At 41.6% G+C, this 24,289-nt stretch overlaps 1 pseudogene; it reads left to right on the top strand.

The window, feature by feature from the left end:
- Positions 1 to 24,289, top strand: part of LOC100593733 — a 67,680-nt pseudogene that overhangs the window by 43,032 nt on the left and 359 nt on the right.

Here is a 24,289-nt window from a genome sequence, read left to right as displayed (position 1 = left end):
TATGTGGCTTAACCCCTCATTCCTCCCGCGCCCTTGTCTGCTCTTCTCTGCTTTTCTCCCCTGGAAAATCCTTGTTTACTTTTTATGCTGATTGGTTTAGCTATCTCTTTATTTCAATGCCTCCTCCCAAATCATGCCCTGGGGGCCTCATCTTTGCTAAATAGAAGGCTACTTACTCCAGAGAGAAATTATGCTACTTCCTTACAGGCTGAAGCTGCCGCAGTCACTCGTGGTTTTAAATAGTAATTGCTTTATCTCTGCGGTAAGACCCTGCAACAGGGCTTGAAGTTGTAGTGGGGAGGTAATTATGGTTACAGGATGTGGCAGGTTCCAGAATTCACTGCCACACAAGGAGATTGACAGCATGTGTTTGTCCTGAGGAAAAGGAGGTTCTGTGTGTTACCTGAAAATATATTAAAATGCTGGAACTCTTTGGGCTCTGGTAAACTTATTATGGGTCCTTTGGCTCTTCCTGCATCCCACCCTTCCATCTGTACCACACACACACACACACACACACACACACGCACACACACACACTCTCTCTCTCTGTCTCTGTCTCTCTCAAGAAGAAACTTTCTCTTCATTTGGCAGCATCAGATGTGGTAGCCATCAGGTTCCCTGACCTTGAGGCATAACAGAGATATTCCTGATTCTTCAGGAGTGCTTTACCAGCACCTGTGCATACGTAACAAAGACAAGGAGAGAGCGTTCTAGCACTTCATTGTCTCTTGGAATTACTGGACCTGGCTACTGTAGAGCTCTGGGCCTGCCATCTGTAGCTGAAAGAGCTCTGTCAGCAACCACTGTGGTCTCAGACAACTTTGCTGTCACTTTCCCAACTGAGAGCAAAAAAAAAAAAAAAAGAAAAGAAAAATCCTCCATCTTCACAAAAGCAACAATGGGGATGATAAGGCTTGAGGTGCAGCGGTTTGACTCCATTTTTAAAATGACATCATGTGTGGGAATCTCCATCTTCCCTAGCAGCAGCGGCAGCACCAACAGCTGCACTGATAGGAGCATCATGGGAAGCTGCATGCAAAAGGATGTAGAGCTACACATCTGGGCTCAGCAAACTGATGAAGAATAATTGTGGACCTATGCGAGCACCCCTTGGAGGGGGCTCTATAAAAGATTGCGCTTCCTTGAATCAATGAGAAGCCAGTCAAATGGGGGTTTGCTCACTGCTATTGACTTTTGGGGTTTCATATATGACTGCATTTGCAATCAGCAGCTGCTAAATCCAGAGACACTTGGATTACATGAGTATAAACAGCTTTTGTCTCTAAGTCTATGAAATTCACAGAAATACAAGGCTGCACTGCTGTACAATTATTCTGTGACTTTAACCCATTCTATTGGCAATGTTTCCAGAATGCTACTAGATAAATTTCCACACAAACTATTGGAAGAAGACTAGGTAGTAATATCTGAACACCACTTATAAGTAATATGTTAAGCACTTTATCTGTCTTATCTCATTAAATCCCTATCATTGCCCTAAGAGGAAAATGTTATTTATCCCCATCTTAGGGATATGAAAAGAGGCTCAGAGACGTAAATAATTTAAGGTCAGGCAACTAATTAACATTATAACTACTTAATTGAAGATCTGAAAATAAATACAAAACTAGGACAACCCAAAGACTCTGGGACACACTTCTGATGCCCTTTATCTTAAGGTGAGCTCCTCACCCCTGGCTCCCGTTCCCTACTACTCACCCTGGCAAGGGAGGATGGGTCACAGAGCTTTGCTTCAGAGCTCTCATGCACCCACTCTCATGCATCCCTAGAAGCAGAATTTGAGATGAGGATTCACCAGCAAGTGATTTAGTGAGAAAGTCCTCCCAGACATCACTGACGAGGGAGTGAGGGAGGCAGAACTGGGGAGGGCAGGGAATCAAGCGAAGTTGTGACCTCAGGTAAAGACCCACTCAGTGACTTCACCTGATCCCACAGGGGAGCTCTGGGATAGGTCATAAGCAACACCTCAGAGATGCCCAACCAGAGGCTCTCTAGGAAACAAAGCCACAGGCACTGGCCACTGAAAGCAAATTTCACCAAACCCACTGGCACACAGAGTCAAAAGGGATCTGAGGAGCCTGGCCAAAACAACAACATTATCCACTGCACCCATTCAACAGCAGAGCTGGCTCGCAACCAGCTGCAATCCTTGACAGCCATCCCGTGAGAGCAGAATTAGAGGGAGTGCTTCAATAATTTGGGCTTCAGACTGACTGTGTATACCCAGGAAGAATAGAAAGACTTAGGTCAGCCTTTTTGTTTATTGAAGCCAGTCTGTGATTGGGGAGCCCAACATTTTCAGGTTTCTAGAAGGCGAATGAGTATGTAGTCAAAGAAGCAGCTTGATGCTGCCAAAGGAGCTGTCGCTTTTTAACCCAAACATGAGGTGTGCTTCCCCACACTTCCCCCACTGCCTGGCTCTGTGATCCTGAGCAAATCATTTAATTCATGTGAGCCTCAAGTCCCTTAGCAGGAAAAGGAAGAAAATTGTCTTCCTTAGAGTTCGCTGGAATAACCAGATGAGGTGATGTCTATGAAAGTTCTTTGTAAATGGTCACCATGATATAAATATAAGTTAGTAGTACGATTATGTTGTAGTTGGATTAAACAGAGAGAACTGTATTTCCATTCAAATGGGCTGCATGTGGTTAGATATGAATGAACGTGGTTAGATATCAATTTGAGGAAAATGGAGTGTTTTATTATTCACATGCCCATTCCCTAACATCTCTATCCAAGCCATCGTCCAGCTGAGGATTAGATGGATTTGAAAAGAGAGCAGCCTTGAGCTTCAGGAAATCCAGCTCACAATGACACAACCCCGCTACTCCCTCTGAAGGCTTCGGCCTCACTGTCTGCTCCACCCTGGAGGGGCCAACACCTCACACCTCTCACACATTCTATAGCCCTGGCTCTCCAGCTTTCCCTACACAATCTGCACTGAACTCTGCAGCACCCCAAGAGAATAAAACATGATAAGCACATTCTCATGAAGGCCAAATGACATAATGGAATAAACATTCCCCGCTACAGGGCACAGCTTTAACCCAAAGGAATAGCTCTCAAATATCAGTGGAAAGCTGGCTGCGGAGTGTGGTGGGCAGATTTGAGCACCCAGGGCAATACTCTAGAAATCACACCAGAGATATCTTTTGGGTGAAATAAAGCTAGCATTGTTTGTGACAAGAATGTTCCTCTTCAGGGCAATTTCCAAGTGTAGAACACAAAAGGCCTCAATTAACACAGAATATTTCTTTCTCAACTATCTCTTGGGCAAGTGAATAAAGAAAGAATAGACTTTGGAATCAGAACAACCTGAGTTTTACTCCTGGCTTCAGCATTTACTAGCTTTGTGACCTTGAGCTTATCTGAACCTCAGTGTTCTCATCTGTGAAATGGAGATGAGTACCTCCTTATGAGGTAACTGTAAAAATAAAGTACATGTAAACTGTTTAACAGACATCCAACTGCATAGCAGATATTTGACAAATGTTATCAATAAAGTCAGTAATAATACGTAAAGGAATTAATCCAATGCCTATGACATCATCAGATTTTTTTTTTTTTTTTTTTTTTTTTGAGACGGAGTCTCGCTGTTTCACCCAGGCTGGAGTGCAGTGGCGCGATCTCGGCTCACTGCAGGCTCCGCCCCCCGGGGTTCACGCCATTCTCCTGCCTCAGCCTCCCGCGTAGCTGGGACTACAGGCGCCTGCCACTGCGCCCGGCTAATTTTTTGTATCTTTAGTAGAGATGGGGTTTCACCGTGTTAGCCAGGATGGTCTCGATCTCCTGACCTTGTGATCCGCCCACCTCGGCCTCCCAAAGTGCTGGGATTACAGGCGTGAGCCACCGCGCCCAGCCAGATATTTTTATCATTATTATGCTCCTCATGGAGGATTTTAGTGGTTTGTACTTGGTGGGCATGCAGTAAATACTTGTTAAATTATTGAACACAGTAATGGTTTTAGCCAGCAAGCTTGCTAACCCATAAAGGAAAGAGAACACCTCTGAATTTTCTTTCTGAAGAAACTCTTTCATCCTAAACATCTTAAAAATAGCCCCTGGACCTCTGCTCTGGTTCCATGTGCCACACTGTCATCATGGCACGTCCTCTCTCCTCAGCCGGAGATGAGCAAGGCCCTTGAACAATTGCCAGCACACACAGCCCTTGCAGGCAGGGGCTGGACTCGAGGCCATCATCATCAGCAGGGCTGTACATCACCAACTGCTTCATTTGGGATCAGGACAGAAAGTGTTCTAATGTGGGTTTGTGCTAATTTACCTAGCTCCAAAGCTAAACATCAGAAGTGCGAAGCCGGGGACACTGGCTCACGCCTGTAATCGCAGCACTTTGGGAGGCTGAGGCAGGCAGATCACCTGAGGTCAGGAGTTCGAGACCAACCTGGCCAACATGGCGAAATGCTGTCTCTACTAAAAATATAAAAATTAGGCAGGCTTGCTGGTGCACACCTGTAGTCCAAGCTGCTTAGGTGGCTGAGGCAGGAGAATTGCTTGAACCCAGGAGGCTGCGGTTGCAGTGAGCCAAGACTGTGCCACTGCACTCCTGCCTGGGTGACACAGCAAGATTTCATCTCAAAAAAAACAAAAAAAACAAAAAGAAGTGGGCACATCACAGGTATTGGTGTTTGTGTCTGGGATGACACCTACATTGACTTTATGCAAAACGTGGAGCCATTAGATATCCAGACACCTCTCCAAGTCAATGATAAAAGCACAGAAATACAGGACATCAGCAGTACCACAGTGAAATATTCTCCAACTCTTTTTTACAGTCACCTCCACAGCTGGTAGACATCTCTTTCCTTGTAGATTTTGAAGGGAAAGAAGAAGGTAGGGCAGCCAATCACAGAGAAACCACTGTCTCCTTAAGTCAGGCCTGAAAATAACCAGAGGGAAGAATCCAGACAGGAATAAGAGGCGTTAAGGGAGGGCTGGCTGACCACTTATAAGGAGACTGGGTTGGCAGCATCCTATAGGACACAGAGGAAAGAGTCATACTGCCTGGAGTCAGGTTTCAAATAGATATCATGGAATAGGGCTAAGAAGTCCTGGAAATGACAGCCTCTTCAGGGAGAAAGGAAAGAGATCATATTTACTGATTATCTACATTACAATAACAACTGTTATTAATTGAGAACATATGCCAGGCTCTATGCAAAAATCATCCCCTTTATCTGCGTAATAAGCATGTAAAAGGTACTACTTAAGTTTGCTGAGGCTGCCATAACAAAATACCACAGACTGGGTGTCTTAAACAACAGATGTGTGTTTTCTCACAGTTCTGCAGACAGGAAGTCCAACACCAGGGTGCCGGCAGGATTGGTTTTCTCTCTCCTCTCTCCTTGGCCTCTCTCCTTGGCTTGTAGATGGCTGCCTTCTTTCTGCCAAGTGAAGACACTTGGTGATCCCACTGTGAACATGCATCCCTGATGTTGCTTGTGTCCAAATTTCCTCTTCTTATAAGGGCAGCAGTCAGATTGGATTAGGGCCCAACCTAAAGGCCTCACTGCAACTTAATACACCTCTGTAAAAGGCCCTGTTCCAACTACAGTCATTCTGAGATAGTGGGATTAAGGCTTCAATATATGAATTTTGGAGGGACACAATTCACCCCTAGCAGGTACTATGATTCTCTTTCTACTGATAAGGATTTTAAGGTCTGTGGTGTGTAAATGTGAGTAAATGATGAAGGCAGGATTTGAATTCAGGTCTATTGTCTCCACCAAGTGACACTGCCACTAAAAGCTGATGAGCACTACAAAGAAATGAGGCTAAGAGTGACATACATATCAGTATTTATAAGCTACTGACATGTCTAGGTTTTGGTATGTGGTTTACTTGGAAGTCAACTTTGAAATGTATACTAAGTTTAAGTCCTGCAGTTGTGAATTAATTTACATTTTATTCCTTTGTTACTATAGAAAATTTCTCTAAGCAACAGAAAAATCTGTAAGCCACCCCTGCACAGGCACATACCCGCCCTGGCTAATTATTTTAGACATTGTTCAAATCTATGATCCTAATTAACAGTGTGCACAGCCTATCCAAAACATGAGCCCAGTATCTCTCACAGTTTGTAATCCATCTGGTTCTCTGGGTCCACGCGCCAGATTCAGGTATGGCTGCCGTCCACACCATCACCTCTCCTTCTGCATGAGGTGAGAGGAGGGGTCGTGGTGGGTAATGAATCAATAATGCTCAGCCAATTCCCTGGACTCAGTTGACATGCATGACCAGTTTTCTCTCGTGATTAATTACACTTGCTTTTGCAAGAGGATTAATTCACTTTTCTAGAGAGCTTTTCTGATTTCTGCTATTAAAAAGCCAATCTCGGCCGGGCGCGGTGGCTCACGCTTGTAATCCCAGCACTTTGGGAGGCCGAGGCGGGCGGATCATGAGGTCAGGAGATCGAGACCACAGTGAAACCCTGTCTCTACTAAAAATACAAAAAAATTAGCCGGGCGTAGTGGCGGGCGCCTGTAGTCCCAGCTACTAGGAGAGGCTGAGGCAGGAGAATGGCGTGAACCCGGGAGGCGGAGCTTGCAGTGAGCCGAGATTGCGCCACTGCACTCCAGCCTGGGCGATAGAGCAAGACTCCGTCTCAAAAAAAATAAATAAATAAATAAAAAATAAAAAGCCAATCTCAACAATCCCTCTAGCTCAGAAGGAATGAAGTCCAGTTCAGTGTGGGTGACCAAAATTGTCGAAATTCATGGCTTAAAAGAGAGCGTGGTTACAAACAGAAGGAAGGATGTATGTGGTGGCGGGGAGGGTTGCATGTGCATGTGTATGTAGATTCATGTAATACACATATACATGAGCATAAGTATAATCTCACACAATTATGATTTTTCTTATTAAGGTGACTGTATGTCCCTTTTTTTCATGGTTGCCACCTATTTCAAAAGCCTACCAAATTAAATGTACAAGCAAATCAGATACTGCACATTTTAGATAATACTACAGTCAAAAAGAGGAACAGATAATTGGAGACATATTCACAATTAGATATAACTCTCTTCAAACAAAGAACGACCCCCAGTTAATTAATGTTTGTCAAGCACTTTAAAATCATATAATTCAACATTCTAGACATTCCCACCTAAAGATAGGAGACAAAGGGGGTGGGGAAGCAGCTTAGGCTGGTTCTGGGTCTTGTCTTGCTCAGTTATTCATCAGATTTACCAAAGAGGGAGGGGAAAAAACACATGCACACAAAGTAGCTGGAACTAAATTTCCTTAAAAGCTATTTCTCTGTCTCTTCTTCTCATTTTTCTTTATGAGTGAATGGGGAATAATTCTTCTGAGAAACATTTCACAGGAGCACAAACATCAATTCTTAATTATGAAAAACATGATTTGTTATTTATCGAACATTAACAGTGCATTAGATGTTGTACAAAACACAAATAGCTTCAAATCTTAAATCAAGTTGGTTCACTTGGAAATGTGGGTCTTCAGGTGTTTTTCTCTTTCAGTTTTTGCTTTCTTGGATGTGTTCTTGGGCACCGAGCTGGATAATGAGGTGCTGCCTGCTTTGGAGGGAAGCATCTTCCTGGTACTTAGGCTTTACCACCCACAGCTCAGGTAAGAGGAGATCATTTACCAGAGACTAGAAGACTCCAAGCTAAGGAAAGGACACTGAAGGATGTCACATCCAGTAGTCTCCAAACTCAGCTGACCATGTCCCATCTTAGTAAAATATCTGAGTAGGCACCCTGTTATTTTTATATATCCACTTATAAGTTATGTACACACACTATGGTACTGACACACTATGAAAATTATAACACATGCACAATAATTTAAAAGATCACGTGAAGATAAAATGTTTTAAAACAATTTTTGTTTTATTGTATTTCATACAAAGAATTTTTACTCTCACTAAAAAGCTGCCACCACTGATAAGATTTCTTTACTGAAAATAATCCACTTGAATATGCTTCATTACAAAAAAGAAAAATCTTGGTTTAGTTCCTTGTGATAGAGGAAACTGAAAGTTTGGTGCAGCCTTAATGGCTGTCATTGCTGAGAAAGATGCTTCTCCAAAATATGTTGATCCAAAAGTGGGAAAGATGCATTGTTGGCTGGGCTTACTAAATCATGAAACTTATTTTAACTTGCATCCACCAGTTATGAGAAAGTTCTTTTTTTAAGTTTGCTAGTGAATTTCATTTTTTCCTGCTCTATCATTTGTTCTTGCCAGCAAATTAGAACTTAATGTATTTTTATATGTTTAATAAATGGGTTCTTCAAAATATCCTGAAACCCTTCACTTTAAAATCGATGTTAAAATTTTATTACTAGGTTTTCTAAGTTTACAGTGTTCGGATTGTTAAAGGTTATACACTTACACAGCTTTGGCAACAAAAATAACATTAACGATGGAAACATTTTCAGCCATTATTTTCAAAATGCTTTTATCATAGCACAGGTTTTTGGTTTTCTTTGTTCAAAAAACAACTGATTTCTCACCTTAGAGAAGTAAATTAGTTTGTTTGACTGAGAAAGACTCTTCCTTTAAACCCCACTCTTTCACTGATTACTGAGTGATCTTGGGGAAGTCACTTTTTGCCTTTCTGAGCCTTGGTTTCCTCATCTGTAAAATGGAGTTAATTGTCCCTACTTTTTAAGGCTGTGTCATGAGTCAATGACTTAACTCACTTAAAGCAGAACATGCCTGGTCCATGCATTTAAATGGGACCAGTAAGTGTGTTTATTTGTTCAAAACTGTCTAAGAAGTCTACTGCCATCTGCCACCTGCCACTTGTCACAGGAGGTCAGCATACTTGCATGATTGCACGCTTCTTCTTGTAAAAAGAAAAATGCACAACTTTAAGTTAGACTATGCTTTATTTCACCCCAAGATAACCCACAAACCTCTTTGTGACACAACAATTGTCATGTTTATTTCCCATTTCATTTAAGCTAAAGATAATACTATTTGCAATTCTGCAATTTAAGATACATTTCTTTCACAGGGCACAGTTAAACTACAGGTGTATGGAAACGTGTGAATGTAAACAAACAAAGGAACATCCCGCTGCAGCCTTCCGTGTTGGAGGACTCCTGCTCTTGCTGCAGTGTCCTGTGTGACCTCCCAGATGTGGCACGAGACTGTCTGATTCACTAGACATCAAATGTTAGTAGGCCTACTTTCTTTTTTTACTCTTATATAGAATGTAAATATCAAGGGGATTTCATGTATCTTGTACCCTCCACCGTGGAGTCCACTGCTCTGGTCTAGGGGTTTCTAACAAAGATTCTCTACATACTACCAGAGCTACTAAATCAGACTCCTTGGGTGAGCTCTGCTTCTCCACCAGCTCCTAGCCTGCTGGCGTCTGACAACTTGATGACACCAACCTCCCCACATGGGCGGCTCCTTTACAGCAGCCTTGACAGGTGTTCATCTTCTTGAACATTTCCGATGATGAAGAGCTTATTACCTTCCAGTGTGGTCCAGCTCATTTTTGGACTCCTATAATTGTCAGAAAACACATTCTTCTGCCTCCCTGTAGCTCTTCCCACTGGTATAAGTATATTGCTTTCTGGTGTCACACAGAAAATGATTCACCATCTCCTCTCCTTTTCTCCCTCTCTCTTCCCTAGACCCTTAAATCAATTCCCAACTGACTTGGTTTCTAGAATGTTTCTCCCACCCAGATTCCCCTCCCCTGGCTGGTCTACTACTTGGAAATGTTGCTCAGGCCAGGGCAGAGCACTGTGGGTGTGTGGCCTCCTCTGATTGCTGCTGCAATGGGACTGTTAATGCCAAAGAGATGCATCATCACCAGCTGAGATTTGCCTGCTCTCTCCAGTTGGGTGCTATGTGTATATGCAGCACTACATTCATGAATGGTAGAAATATCTTGCATAATTGAGTTGAGGGATTTTCAAACTCTCTTCAAGATATTTCCTCTATGTCTACATGTGCATAATATACTGTTTCATGGTGCAAAGTCCTAAAGATATGATATTCCAAAGTCTGTGTTTCTATCTTCATCTTGTTTCTTACCATTAAAAATATGGCATCAGGCTGGGTGCAGTGGCTCACGCCTGTAATCCCAGCACTTTGGGAGGCTGATCAGGAGTTCAAGACCAGCCTGGCCAACATGGTGAAATCCCATCTCTACTAAAAATACAAAAATTAGGCAGGTGTGGTGGCTGGCATCTGTAATCCCAGATACTAGGGAGGCTGAGGCTGGAGAATCACTTGAACTAGGGAGGCAGAGGTTGCAGTGAGCTGAGACTGTGCCACTGCACTCCAGCCTGGGCAACAGAGCAAGACTCCATCTCAAACAAAAAAATGGCATCAGGACAAACACTGAACCTAGGATCATGTCATTTGGTACCATGTAGGCCCACCTCTACTGTGTGACTTTCAGCAGGACACTTACTCTTTTTGTGTCTCTCAACCCTCAACAGATAAAATGAGAATATCAGTGCCTACTCTCCTGACCTCAGAAAATTTTAGCAAGAATTAAATTAGTTACAAATTGTGAAAATTTTTTACAGTAGCCTTTAAAAATAGAATGTATATATTACTACCGTTATTATTACTATGTAAGCTGTAGGCACTTAATAAATATTAATGGAGAAATGAAACAGATAAATGATAGAGAAAGGACTGAATAATGACAAGAAGGAAGAGCAGAGTAAGATAAGACATAACATCAATTCAAGCTCTTGGCACCTTAAGCCATTGTCTGTCGCCGATGGCAACACAGAAAGAATCACAGTACTTTAAGTCCAGGACAGGGTTTAAAGAATTCAGGGCTTACTTTCTGGCAAGGGATCATCTCACCCATGATTTCTAAAGCTCCATGCAGTTAATGAGGCATCTAGTAGCACCTGTCCAGAATTTACCCAGGAAGAAATGTAATGGGGAAGAGGCAGAAGCTAAGAGGTAAGGCTCACATTCATCAATGCACATTGCTAGTCTTCCGAGGATAGCAAAATATTTAACTGCCGGGCAGCAAATCCCATTTGACTGTTTAAGTAAGAGGTAATGATTAATATCAAGCTAAAAGTATGTGCCTTTCTACATTTTATTATATAAAATACACTAATGGCATATATATGAAATAAAATTGCATTTTCAACAAGTTTTTCATTCTCCCATGAACTAAGCGTCACAGGATATTTGTTCCTATGCATTTAGTCATCCATCCATTTATTCAAACAAACATCTCTTAAGTGAATATTATGTGCTCAGCTTTGTCCCAGGTATAGCAGGACTAAAAGATGAATAACCTTGTAGTCTGGGCATAGGAGACACACACACATATATATATAGAGAGAGAGATTTAAATGCACTATGATGTGATTGAACACAGACAGATGACTCAGGGTGCAGACGGCCTTACAGGTGATCTTTGAGCAAGAGATCAGTCAGGACTCAGTTGTAGATCAGAGAAACCATTCTAGCAAGTTTAAGTAGAACAGGATTTAATACAGGAAATCAGGTGCTAACAAAATCTTTGAAAGGTCAGGAAAAATGGCCTCTGTAAAACCTGGAGAAATATATCCTAGAACAATACTGCAGAACCGGACTCCCAAGTGGAGCTGCCTTCTCTGCCATATTCAGGAAGCTTGGAAATCAAAAGACTGACAGTGCAACCATTGGCCCCAGGAATACACCTTATTTGCAATTTTCAAGGTACAATTGTTGGTTCCTGTTAGATCCTTGCTGGGGGGAATAATAAAGGCTAACAGACCACACAGCTCTTGCCATTTAACTCAATTCTGATTTTAAGTCTTCTGTGAATGCATCTGACTAACAGAGCCCTAAATCATATTTGGAACCTCTGCAGTACAAAAACCCCAAGAAGAGGGTTTGAATAGCTACCAGTGAGCCTGTTTAGCTTACCCAGATCAGCAGAAAATGTAAAGATGAAACAATATTAGGGTGGAGAAGGGGAAAGGACTGAAGCTAAGAGGAAGAGCACGTGCATGATACTAACCAGTATTGCACCTATGCCCTTGATGAACTACGAACAGAACCACAGAGAGCACTTGAAATGTCAAAATCTTTTTGGTCATCCTTGTTACTGATATTGTAACACTAACAACAAATCCATATGAGTGTTCTGGTACAGTAAATATGAACTCAGAGTCAAGAGACAGCAATGCAATATTCTTCCCTGCTCTGCCAGTGACAATGTCCCTTGGGAGGTCACTTAACATGTCTGGCTTCATTTTTCCTATCTGTAAGGTAGAAAGAGTTTCCATGATTCTCTTCTAACAGTAAGTAATAAGAAATAGAAACATCAAAACTCTTATCTTGGTTTGAGTAGTTATACACATACTAGTTAGACATCCTGTTTAATGGAGGAAAGGGGGATAGTTACAGTGTGTGCAGACTCACTTTTGACTAGTAAATTCCTTTCCTAATAATACAGTATTGCAGTTTTGTTAGGATAATATTAGAACAGTGGCCACTCAATAAATGCTCATTGGCATGAGATTACAATGTAATAATTCCGGAATTCAGTTTTCTTTGGAAACGCAGAACTCTTCCCAGCTTTCCTCTCATGACTTGTAGAAACCTGTAATTGCACAGTACATGTTGACTGGCAAGGTAAATAAATGAGAGAGCCAGAGCTTTGCATTGTTTGCTGGGCCTTGTGCTCAGCCAACGTGAGGGCTTGGCAAGCAGAGTTGTCTTCCATTTCACAGTTTTCATGAATATGTAATTCATCTAGTCACAATAGATGTATTTCATGCAGTTTGGAAAGCCACATGTTATTTCCTTGCTCTAATGGCCTCTTCTGCCCCTTTTTAGAAAGAGAGGCTCAGCAGCTGTTGAAGGTCAAGCTACCATTGGGTTACTGAGTTACAGCACACAGCAATGGTGGAGACCACGTGCCGTGTAAATTACCTGCAAGAGTACAGGCGGCATGCCATGGCGAACTACCTTTAAATACCTCTCCCTCTGTCTCTTTTCCCAAGACCAAGAGGAAAGAGGAGTCCAAGCAAGCTATGAGAGATAATATACAATCAGATAAGCTTTTAAGACAGGCACTGGGCAGAGAAAATATGACACATGTAGTAAGGATTCCATTTAGTTAGATTTTCTCCCTCATCATCTGCACTTATGTGAGAATCAATGATGACCAGAAAAAATAGTGAAAAACCAAAAAGCCACAAATAACCCTAGACTAAGACCTGGTGGCAAAGAAACTGAGTGTCTTCAAGGTGACCATCTACCTCACGATAGCAGAAAGGAACAGTAAGTCTGGGGTTTGGGCCTTCCCCAGATCCAGATAGAGGCAGCTAGTAACACATGTCTCTGCTGTTTCTCCATTTCCTCATTTTTGTATACAAACATACATACACACACAGACACACACACACATGCTTGGGAGGAAAGAAAGGAGAATTTCACAGAAATGCTCTATGCCTTAACCAATTAACAATTACAAAATAAGAAATATGACTGTATGATAATTGAATTGCCACCAGCAGTATAAGAGGACAAAGCCAGTTTCATTGTACTTATGTGTTTCTTAGATTAACTTTCTTTTATTCCACCAAACTTATGCCTTACTCCTGTTTTCTCTCTTTGACTAATGAGAATAACTGATCCCCACTTTCTAACATTCAGACCTGTCAAAGTATTGATATCCTTCAGTCTTCCTGATTTTTCCACTCTTGGAAGTTACTAAGAAAGTAGCTACCACTCTTGATTTTATAAAGAACCTTCTTAAATATATTACCATTTCAAGAGACTTCTTCTGAATCCTGGCCAACTTTGACTTGCTCTTATTAAAAAATGGAAATGTTTAAAATGTAAAAATGCTTTATATCTGCAAGGTAATCAGCACCAATGCGGCTAGGTCAAGCTGAGATTTTTTTCCCCCTCTGTTTTAATCTTTCTTACGTGTGGTAACCATTTAGAGTTTACACAGAGCTTTGAAAAGACGGTCTTGGGCTTGGGGTATGGTAAAAGCCAGGGTGCCATAGAAGACTAGCACCTTTTATGTTGGCAGAATAACTGTCTTTAAAGGGTTATTGTGAGGACTAATAAGGGCAGAGCAGGAATTATGGAAAAGAACCAATCATATACAGAACTGGCACATGGCATAGGCCTTGGGTCAGAGGGAACTTCAGAGCCCATTCCTCTAGCATTCTCTGGGTCATCTCAGGACTGCTGAGACATGAGGGCCTCTGTTGAGGACACCTTCCCTCAGCATGCAGGAGTCATGTGGACATGACTTGGTTCAAACAAAAAACCAGCTGGTTCTCAGAGGCTTAAGAGGATGACTGAGAGTCACCAAGAGGACCCATCTTTTCTCAGCAGCCAGAGAACACAAATTCTCTGACATAATTCAGGAGAGTGGATGGGTTAGCCAATTCCTTCAGGGGTAAAGTAGAGCACCATCCAGCCATTCTAACCAACAATCCATGCAGGGTTCACAAAGCGAGAGAAGACCGTAAAGGTTTCTTGCCTAAATATCCAAACACAGCCTCATATTGTATTCACAGTATCTGGGTAATTGCCCGCTTTTCACTTTATTTTGCCTGGGCAGCCTCACTGCTCATGACATAACTGAGATGATGAAAGTTTCTACTGAGGCGCGATGTGTTAGCCACCAATAATACCTTTGCCAGCTGCAAATTTTCTCGATTTCCTTGAACTGCTTACAGAATAAACAGACAAAAACCTGCTTTTTAATTATTCTAACCATTTGCCAGTTACTTAGGTTTTAAGGAGGCTTTGATATGCTTTAAAACCACATTTGTGTTAAATACCAATGTAAATGAAGCACGGATATGAACAAAAAGGCTGCAGTATAGGACTGTAGTTCATGGAGATGGTAGTTCTTCCCCCACTTCAGGATATTTCACTCTGAGGACATTAAACTATTATTAAGATTGTCTTCCCTTCTAGGCCTCAAGGATGGATTTAATTTTGTACAGTTCTCAGACTTGATGGCTAATAGCAATAATGCCAAACACAAACATCTGGACTCACTGCAGGAAATCATTTCCTTTGTTTTGAGAGTCGAACCACCAACCTGAGTGAGTGGCGTGGAAGAGCTTCAGTGCCTCAGCCAGTGATCCAGAAATAAAACGTAAGTCTTACTGAAGTAAGAAGGGAAACTGACAAGACCTAAAAACTGAACTTCAGGGAACATTCTCCCACCATCAAAGTGATCGTCTATTCAGAATTTTGATATTTAGAAAATGGTAGGGCAAGAGATGTAGAATACAGGATTTGGGGTGTGTTTTTCTTAAGTAACTCATAAGCACTCTAAATATAGCAAAAACCCTGCACTGTACCCTTAAAGGGTTGACAGCACCAAATGAAGAGGAAGATTTTTAATAACTATATTTGAAACCCTGGTCCTTGCCCAACAAGATGGAGATAAGGTTTCCAAACCCACATGCTAGAGATTGTGGAAATTCAATTTCTCTGAATATCTGGGAGACCAGGACACAGGAACAGTGGTTTACAATCACAGAATTACTTTTTCCCGCCACCCTCCCCGCCCCACCCCCACCCCCCACCACCAGTAATTAATAGGATTACTGGATCTAATGGTAGTTCTAAGTCCTTTGAGAAATCTCCACCATCTATTGAATTGTTCTCTGGAGGTTTCCTGTGATTGCATCCTTTATGTCAGCAACCCTAACGTGGGACCCAAGTCCTTCTCGGTGACCCCACTTGTCTTTTGCCCCCTCATCTCCTCCACCAAAGCATCAACAAACACATGTGTAATAGAAGTGTCGCTGAAAAGGTGGGAGTCATCACCCTGGGCACAGTGGGGAGGCATTTTGTAGGCTGTCACGTCTTACACGGGAATAAAGATACTTTACTTATTTATTTTTGGATCAGATCTTTATTTTTATAATTTTGACTTTTATTTTAGATTCAGGGGGTACATGTGCAGGTTTTTTTACATGAGTATATTGTGTGACACTGAGGTTTGGAGTACAAATGATCCCATCACACAGGTAGTAAGCATAGTACCCAATAGGTAGTTTTTCAACCTTTATCCACTGCCTCTCGCCCCACTCTAATAGTCCCCAGAGTCTGTGATTCCCATCTTTATGTTCATGTGTACCCAATGTTTAGCTCCCATTTATAAATGGGAACATGCAGTATTTGGTTTTCTGTTCCTGCGTTAGTTCACTTGGGATAATGGTCTCTGGCTGCATCCATGCTGCTGCAAAGGAAATAATTTCATTCTCCTTTATGGCTGCGTAGTATTCCATGGTGTATATGTACCACCAATCCACCACTGATGAACACCTGGGTTGATTCCATGTTTTTGCTATTGTGAATAGTGCTTTGATGAACATATGAGTGGATGTGTCTTTTTGATATAATGATTCATTTTCCGTTGAATATATACTCATTAATGGGATTACTGGATCTAATAGTAGTTCTAAGTCCTTTGAGAAGTCTCCAAACTGTTTTCCACAGTGGCTGAACTAATTTACATTCCCACCAGCAGTGCATAAGCATTCCCTTTTCTCCACAGCCTTGCTGCCCTTATTATTTTTTGACTTTTAATAGCCATTTTGACTGGTGTGAAGTGGTATCTCATTGTGGTTTTGATTTTCATATCTTTGATGATTACTGATGTTGAGCATTTTTTCATGTTTGTTGGCTACTTCTATGTCTTCAAAAAGCACTTTAAAATGCATTATTAGTCTGCTCAGCCATTCCACCACCAGCAATTTCTTAATGGCTGTAGCTACCCAACCCCTTATCATCTCATGATTTTTCTGATCCTTCTCACCTCTCCCTGTTCACACCAGTTATGGGTTGAATTGTGTCCCCCAAAAAGATATATTCAAGTCCTAACCTCCAGTGCGTGTGAATGGGACGTTATTGAGAAACAGGGCCTTTGCAGATGCAAGCAAGTTAAGACGAAGTAATTTCGGTGGACCCTAATCCATTATGACTGGCATCTTTATAAGAAAAGGAGAAGACGCACAGACAGAGACACACAAGGAGGATGCCATGTGACAACAGAGTGAGAGCTGGAGAGATGAAGTCGCAAACCAAGAAACACCAGGGATTGCACAGGCACCAGGAGTAACCAGGAAGAGGCAAGGAAAAATTCTGTCCAGAGCTTTATAGAGGGAACATGGCCCTGCTGACACCTTGATTTCAGACTTCTAACCTCCAAAGTGGAGAGAATAAATGTCTGTTATTTTAAGCCACTCAGTTTGTGGTACTTTGTTAAGGCAGGCCTAGAAAACTAATACAAAACTCCCCTTCCTTCTCTCTCACTCGCTTTTATTTTCTCAGCAGAGATATTTAGCATCTCTTTATTATCTCAACACCTATCCTCAGATCTTCATCTCTGACCCACAAGCTGCCGATGAATGCATTTTCCTGAATAAGGACAGTTCCCTCCCTAAGAGAAATTCTGATGCCAGAGGTCAAGAAAAAAAAATTTTTTTTCTCCATTCCATATAGTGTATTTAGATTATGAAAATATACAATCCAAGCACCCAAATTAGATTTGGGGGTCTAAACTCTACAAATTGGCTGTTGCTCTTGATCAAATAAGCACACTCTCACTTCACATGCATTGGCAGCTTCCCGCTGTCAATAGAGACGAAGATCCCCTGCTCGTAGGAGCCCGGAAAGCTTGCATGAAGTGGCCTCTACCTCTCTCTGCCTCATCTAGGACTGCTCCCCAACTGCCACTCTCTGCTCCACCCACACTGCCTTCTTTGAGTTCCTCATTTTCAACACATCCTCCCTCCATCCTCACACCATTGAGCCTGCTACTCCTGCTGCCTGGAACGCTTTTCTCCAGATTCCTGCCCCAGCCTGTCTCTGAGGTAACTCTAATCTTCGTCTGATCTTAGGTCAACAGTCAAGTCTTTCCTAACGCCCCAGGACTGTGATGTATATATCACATCCCCCAATCACAGACTTTTATGGCACCCACCGCTTTTCTTTAGTAATATTTATTCGTTGTTAATTACAATAGAAGCTCTCTTAATTCAGCACCGCAGGGAATTAAGTGATGCTTTCAAATCCCTTTGTAAAACGTATCGATGGATTGCCCAGATCACGATCAACACTTGCGGCTTCTGCCACCTGGTAACCTCAACGCCCCTACTCCCACTAGCTGAGCTTATGCTTACTAAGAGTGGGTTGTTTTTGTTCCCAAACCTGTTTATGGCAGTTGTACTTGATTACTATAATTATGTAGTTTAATTAAATATCACATAAACTGATCAAATATGAGCATAAAAAGAGAGTTACTGTTTCTATGAAAGCTCAGTTAAATGCTTTGGAAAGATGTGAAAAGCTGGGGGAAAATAACTGCTCTTAAATTAGTTGTAGGCAAGACAAGTGTAAAAGATTGCAGGAAAAAATAAAAATCTAAGTGAATTCACTTAGTGAAGACACTTCACAAGTGTCTTTAAGTTTTCCCTCCACTTTAGAGTATCTGAAACTGGAAATTGTAGATGATAATGTATATCCCATCATTTTGAGTGGGCTTTCTGCAAGAAAGATAATGTAAACGTTCAATGACTGGACAGATCCTAAAAGAAACCAACTTGACTCTAACAAATTTAGCAAATAAGTGTTCATTTATGTATTTTAAGTAAAAAAATAAAATATATATATAACCATACCTATATGATTAAATATATATATATATCAAACCATATACATACTTCCCACTTTAACTGCATTTTCCAATTAACTAGTTACTGTTCTTACTCCCATTGGAAAATGGGTTTTCTACAGTAAATATTGACATGATCATTTCATTAATATTTGACTGTGAGCTCTATTACAAGGGGTACGTGTGTGGTTCAACACTAACATTCCAAGCTGGGTGCAGTGGCTCACGCCAGTAATCCCAACACTTTGGGAGGCCCAGGCAGGTGGATCACTTGAGGTCAGGAGTTCAAGACCAGCCTGTCCAACATGGTGAAAACCCATCTCTACTAAAAATACAAAAATTAGCCAGACGTGGTGGCATGTGCCTATAACCCCAGCTACTCAGGTGGCTGAGGCAGGAGAATCACTTGAACCCGGGAGGTGGAGGTTGCAGTGAGCCAAGATCCCACCACTGCCCTCCAGCCTGGGTAAAAGAGCAAGACTCTGTCTCAAAAAAAAAAAGAAAACAAAAACAAAAAACACTAACATTCCAGGAAGGGCATAGTGGTTCACACCTGTAATCCTAGAACTTTGGGAGGCCAAGGCGGGCGAATCACATGAGGTCAAGAGTTCGAGACCAGCCTGACCAACATGGTGAAACCCTGTCTCTACTAAAAATACAAAATTAGCCAGGCGTGGTTGTGCATGCCTGTAATCCCAGCTACTCAGGAGGCTGAGGCAGGAGAATTGCTTGAACCTGGAAGGCGGAGGTTGCAGTGAGCTGAGACTGTGCCACTGCACTCTAGCCTGGGCAATAAGAGTGAAACTCCGTTTCAGGAAAAAAAAAAAAAAACAAAAAAAACAAAAAAAAAACCACTAGCATTCCAGTGCTTGACTATGGCACATAGTAAGTACTCAGTCAGCATTATTCTGAATAAATTGGAAATTTTCCTTTATTTTGTCCTGTGCAGACACAGCAGATAATATAGTAAAATATTTAAACATATGTCTCTGAAGGAGGTTCAAATATGTGCAAAAAAATTATCCCTCAGAATTCTTCTGAGCAACAAGTGTTAACTTCAACTTTGTGGAAGACTGCTCAGTATGCTGGGGCATGTTTGAGGGCCACAGTATCTTTTCTTTGTGACTGATAGGCTGGCTGCCCTGTTTTGTCTGGACAGTACTCCCTGGATGGGGGCGAATCTGAGCCAGGGAATAAAGGAGGTGCATTTTACTCTCCTCTCTTTATGCCATGAGAAATCTATCCTCCTCCATGATCTAGCCTTAGTGAACATAACAGATGGGTTTAATCCATAAAAATGAAAAACTTTTCCCATTTCAACTCCATTTCCTGCCTGTCCAGGTAAAACAAAACTTTCCCTGAGGAAATGATGTAAATGCACTCAACATTCTTAAAAGATCCTACATAGCACAAAATATTGCTATGAACTGAACCATGTTTCTTTTCATTTACATTTAAAAAGAATTATGAATGGGGTAAGGAAAAAAATATAGGTGGGAGTTAGGAAATGCTTTCCAATTCCAGCTTCATTGTGATTTCCTTCACGAAGCTTCAATTGCCTTGTCTGTAAAATGGGACTGATAAAAATGCATGCCGTCTATCTTACAGAATTATTGTGAAGAATCAAATTAAATGATATCTATAAAGACGCTTGCAGTACTACAAAGGGTGACATAAATGTGCCCTGGTATTGTTACTACAAGGTTCCCTATGCCATCTTTCCCCAACAGTGTCAGTTTCTGCCCTTCTTCTTTGTGCCTGGCAGGCTGCACTCGATTCATTTCCTTTAGCACAGACACAAGTAATCTTCTGTTATTACAGGTGAAAGGAGGTTGGAAGCTACTGATTTTGGAGTAGACAACAATGGTCTTGTTCCAACAAACCTTCTGGGGAAATCCACAGGACACTCAACTCCTATCTTGCCCCACAATCTTTTCAAGACAGATAAAGAAAGAGGCGTGAGTCAAGGTCCCTGCAAAAACTGTAATTTCATCACCAGTATGGGTTTAAACTTTAACAGTTTTGGTATCCATCTGTAAAATGTCATTTGTTGGTTCCATCCTAGTAGCTCAAACAAAAGAAAAAACACACATCTACTTCCTTCAATAAAATGTAAAAGTCTACAGTTTCTCTATATTTATGCACTGAAGCCATACTAATCTATTCTACAATTACTTTTATTTTCTAGCACTTTTATTTGGCTGTTATACTACATAATTAATGGTGTTTACATGGAAAGGTTGTTTATGTAAATGACCTAAGTGGATTACTGAGCAAGCTTTAAAACAAATAAACATTTTTCTCCTTTTAAAATTTACTTCACTCTCCTCTGAATGTCTGGCAGAAGAGCAGAGTTTTTAAAATGTCAAAGGGGACATACGAATCAGGCTTTCGAGATTCATTCCCCCTGGGCTTACAACTCTGTTTCCTGTAATGGTTGGCCTGGGGGGAGTCAACAGTGACCCCACTGACCCAGCACATCCCAGACTCAGAAGCCTGTCTTTTCTTTGGGAGGTTGCCACTGTTTTTCTCCATGACCTTAAGCATAACACAATATCTGGCCCTTACAGTTCATTTCCTGCAGAGTTTGCAGACCTGAGGATGGGAAACTCATGAGATAAATATGCTCACTATAAAGTCCAGAAATACACCAAGAAAGAAAACCTACCAAGTTTCTGAATACCTCCACCAAAACAATTGCATCACCTAATTGTGGCAATTACTGAGACTGTCCCTCCTAGTCAAAGTTCAAATTGCACGTTGCGTTGAGTGGCAACACAGAGCCAAGTTACTGTAAAACAGAGCTGGCATGACAGTCACTACTTGCCAAGACATATATTATTTTTCTAAGGCATTCTGATGGGAACATATTGACATCAAAGGCCACTTCTCTATTCCTGCTCTCCCAGAGGCAAAGCTAAGAGCGCAGGAGTGAAGATGCCTCCCTCCACACCCACACAGGCCACCTTTCAGAGGCCTTAAGAGGGAACCCTGGCTCCAGGTCATCTCTGGAAGAATAAGTCATGTGTCCTCTAAAGTACCTTTGGAGTTATGTCAGGAGTTACAAATCAGACTGTGGCAGCAGGCTTTCTCTACGCCAGGCTTCTGCCTCACAGATGACCACTGAAAAACTCAACCCAGGTGAGTTCTGAACATTCTAGCACACAAATATCCCTGCACCAGTCCTATCCAGATTGGTAGCACATAGCCTAGAATTGCAGCCCAGACCTAGAGGAGGACATACAAGTCAAATGCCTAATGAGAAGCATTTTTTTTGTTTGCTCATTTTTTGTTTTTGTTTTGTTTTGGAGACGTAGTTTCACTCTTGTTGCCCAGGATGGAGTCTCAGCTCACTGCAACCTCTGCTTCCTGGGTTCAAGCAATTCTCCTGCCTCAACCTCCTGAGTAGCTGGGACTATAGGTGCCCACCACCACGCCCAGCTAATTTTTGTATTTTTAGTAGAGAAAGGGTTTCACCACGTTGGCCAGGAAGGTCTCGAACTCCTGACCTCAGGTGATCCACCCACCTTGGCCTCCCAAAATGGTGGGATTACAGGTGTGAGCCATTGTGCCCGGCGATAAGCATGTTTTGAATGAACAAAATTGTACAAGATCCAGAACTGTCTTAAGACCTTCATATTCTTAAAACATTCTTTCACATCATTTGAAACATATTAAAAGGTATATACATTTCACACTTAATAATTTTTCTATAAAAGGATTTTTAAAATTTTGCTTGTGAAATTATGTGGCTAAAAGTTAAAATATAATCTCTCTACACTCATCCCATATACTCAGGAACTCTCACTTGGTGAGAGCATCTCATCTAAAAACTGTTTTCCAATGTAATGAAGTTGTTATGAATGCTAAACCCAGCCATTAATGAAGCTGACAGTGTTCAATTTTGTGATCATTTAATAAATGTTTATTAATTTTGCTATGACTGTCCTTTTTTTTTGGTTTTGTAGACAATCATTTTTCCTGGCCAGACTCCAGATATTTTCCCAAGCAGAGCTCCTTTCCCCAGCACTGTAGGCCCTGGACCTAGAGGCTAAACTGGTCCTGTGAGCTCATGGCAGTGAGCCAGGCACTCCCAAAGAGGGTATCAACCACAGTGAGTTCTCAGGGATTCCCAGACATTCTACAGGACTCCCTCTAACCAAAACAATAATGTGGAGGCTCTAGGTCTTCTGCTATCACTTACAAACCCAAGAAATTCTTACTGATTAAACTCAAATTCTGAAAATGTGTGAACTTTTGGCTCCTTAGAGAAATTTACTCATAACCAGTGCTAAAAGCCTTCATTGTTGGCCTTGGTGAATCCATTCTTTTCCTTCACTGGGTGAAATCAGGTTTCATAAGTCCAAGTGATTTTATAAACCTTTGTTTTCCAACAATAAATGAGATTTGGAGGCTGATCTGGAGTTACATTTCTAGTAAGCTTTTCTGTCATTCCACAATATCTAAGATACTCGTGCTCCACCAAGGTGTTTATAACTAGATCCCAGATTCCTTCTTCAAAGATATCCTGTCAGCAACTGTTAGGTGGAGTGTGCTTTATCAATTGACTTTTTTTTTTTTCCAGAAAAACTAAGTCTTATCAGAGTGCATCAACTCAAAAATAACCATAGGTAGTCTGCTGACAGTCACAAAATTCCCTCTTTAGCCTATCAGAAAATGCTGAAGTGACAAAGAACTTGTAAATTCTACTATCTTAATGTGGCCTCTAGCAACATCACATAATCAGTGTGGTTTGTTTAAAGAATTCATTCCTGACCTTGGTTTGCTTTGTATCTTTTTTAAAACCACGGAGAACACATTGAATTTATAGTGGTAAGCTTAAGGCGTCAGACAGCATGAGATGGAATTCCAAATCTACCATTTTGTAGCTGTGAGAACTTGAGCAAGTTATTAAACCTCCATTTCTTCATCTGTAAAATGGTACTAGTAATACTTAATTGCACTGTTCTCAGGATTTAACAGACTAATGAGTATAAAGCTTTTTGTGAGCAATCAATAAATGTTAGCTTTGAGTATTACTATAATTATTATCCATCATTTTCTCATTATTTACTGTACCACCATTCAAGCCACTACACCTAGAACCTGGAATGCTCAGTAGCTTCCTCACCTCCCTGCTTGTTCTACTCTTGCCTATCCTAAACCCTTCTCATTTACTTCCCAAAGCTAAGGGATCCTTTCAGAAGGGAAAAGCAGTCAGTTCAGTCCCCTTCCCACATAAAACAGAAATGCCCTCCAGCTACCCTTAGCACAAACCTGAAAGGCCCTGCATGGCCAGACTCTCGCTTACCCTCTCCAGCCTGTTTCCACCTCTCTCCCCCATTCCCTCTAAGTCTCAGCCATACTCGTCAGTCTTCCGCGTACAATCCACACTGCACACCCTCCACCAGACCCTTCTGCCAGCCTGCAGTGCTCTGTCCCCAACCCACGCCCTTCAGATCCCAGCCCCAAAGCTACCTCTTCAACGAGATCCCACTCAGATCTTTTCTCATATTCCTTCCCTGCAAAGCACTTAGCTGAATAAACGCATGACCTATTTAATAAGGGATAATTTCCTAATATCTGCTTTCCCACACGATTTTCAGTTTGCGGGAGGGTACAGCTGCCAGTTT

This window comes from Nomascus leucogenys, chromosome 2, assembly GCF_006542625.1.
Source record: "Nomascus leucogenys isolate Asia chromosome 2, Asia_NLE_v1, whole genome shotgun sequence".
NCBI lineage: Eukaryota > Metazoa > Chordata > Mammalia > Primates > Hylobatidae > Nomascus > Nomascus leucogenys.
This window is presented reverse-complemented; position numbering and strand designations above follow the sequence as displayed.